The following is a 1,902-nucleotide window of genomic DNA, read 5'->3' as shown; positions in this document are numbered from 1 at the left end:
GTGACCTCCTACTATGCTTTCTTTACTGTTGTGAGAAAAATCCTGTCATTTATTCCATTTAGGCATTTATTCCAATTGCCTATCCCATTAGGCAATTCCATTTCCATTCTTTCTTTCTTTGAAGAAATTTACTCATGGAGTGGTCTCCTGCATCATTGACTTTTTTCCTTTTTACAGGATCATTCCCATCAGTGCACAAACATGTTAGTAATATTGTCCAAATTGAAAACAGAAATAAACCTCTTTTGATTCAGCTCCATTCAAACTCTGTTTGGTTACAGGCTCATTCTTTTCTCCTCTTTATAGCAAAATTCTTAGACAAAGGAGTCTGTTCTCACTGTCTCTACTTCCTCTTTTTCCCATTCTTTCCCAGTCCACTTTAATCAGACTTTTGTCTCCACCATTTTGGTAAGCTTATCTTGTCAAGGTCGCTAATCATCTCCGTGTCTCAAAGTCCTCCTCTTACCTGTCTTACCTATCAGACATAGAAAACCACTCCCTCCTTTAAATCCTTTCCTCATTTGGTCTATGGGACTTCATCCTTTCTTGATTCTGTTTCTAACTCTTAGGCTCCTTTGCTGATTCCTTTTTATCTTTGAGATCTCTTCAGATCTTTTCTCTATTATATTCATTTTATGAAAACTTTATCCAACCCCCTAGCTTTATCTGTTTAATTTTTTTGACTCATAAAACTCCATTTATTGGCCTCCAAATCTAATAAAACTAAGAGCTCTGTACAAGTGTTTTAAGAGGACTTTGATCTTTTTCCCAATGTTCTTCTTACTGAAGTCAGCTCATTTTTGTTTCTGTACCTTCTGTATCCTTTTTCTGAGATGCTAAAAGGACTTCCCACTCCTGTTTCCTCTGCAGCCTCTCAGCATTTGTGATCTTCATGGAATGCAGAGGGAAAAATCCAGAAAGACCCAAAAGCTACCCTACAGACTTACAGAGATGGGCTCCACAGGCATTTCAATCCCAGATCCGGTCCAGGTTGAGAGCAACGATTCTCTCTCCATGACTGTTGGGCAGTGGATAATAGGAATCCAGCTGCTCCATGAAACAGCCATCCCTGTTGTGGATGGTCACAATGTGGTAGAAAATCTGGTTGGTATAGCCACACAGTGCAAGGCAGATGGATAAGTGGACCCCATGGTAGGCCTTGCAGAGGACAGTAGTGAGCTGGACCATGGTGTAGCTGGCATGCACCACCAGCACGCATCAGCTTTATGGCCTCTGGCTGGGTGGGGAGGAATGTGGAAAAGCCTAGCCCCATAGCTTTAAATACTATCTATTGAGCTTCCTAAATTTGTATCTTCAGTCCCTTTCTTTCCTCTGGATTCCAGATCCATATAACCATCTGCATACTGAAACTCCTCACCGGATGTCTAATAGAATTTCAAACTGAATGTGAAAAAAATTTCTTGATTTTAGCTATCCCCTCACCCTCCCCAACCCCTGAATCTGTTCCTTCTTACAAAATGGCAACTCTAGGCTTCTAGCCACTCAGCCCAAAATGTTGGAGTCCATCTTAAATACTTTCTTTCTATCACATTCCACATCTGACCTCCAATTCTGTTGACGCTGATATTTCCAAAAACTTTACTACTTTTTACTATCTCCACTGATATCATCAACTTCTGCTTGATGATGGCCAGTGGCTTCCTAATGACTTCCTAACTGGCCTCTCTGTTGCTTCCCTTGATTCCCTACATCCTATTCCCTTACTTTTATGCTTGTGTTTATTGCCTTACTTTAATGAGATGTTTCCCAGAAATATTACCAATGATGACAAGAATTGCCAGTGTTTGCATTTCAAAGAATTATTTAATTAAAAACCCAGAAAATACATATTGAGCACCTACTATGTGCCAGACATTGTTCTAGGTGCTGGGGAAATAACAT

General features: G+C 40.1%; 1 pseudogene; it reads right to left on the bottom strand.

Moving 5' to 3' along the window:
* Positions 1–789: 789 nt before the first annotated feature.
* LOC125922439 (28S ribosomal protein S16, mitochondrial-like) lies at positions 790–1,256 on the bottom strand (annotated as a pseudogene).
* Between the last annotated feature and the right edge of the window lie 646 nt (positions 1,257–1,902).

The sequence above is a fragment of the Panthera uncia genome, chromosome B1 (genome assembly GCF_023721935.1).
Source record: "Panthera uncia isolate 11264 chromosome B1, Puncia_PCG_1.0, whole genome shotgun sequence".
In the NCBI taxonomy this organism is placed as follows: domain Eukaryota; kingdom Metazoa; phylum Chordata; class Mammalia; order Carnivora; family Felidae; genus Panthera; species Panthera uncia.
The sequence above is the reverse complement of the archived record's forward strand: the minus strand, read 5'-3'. Positions and strand labels throughout refer to the sequence as shown.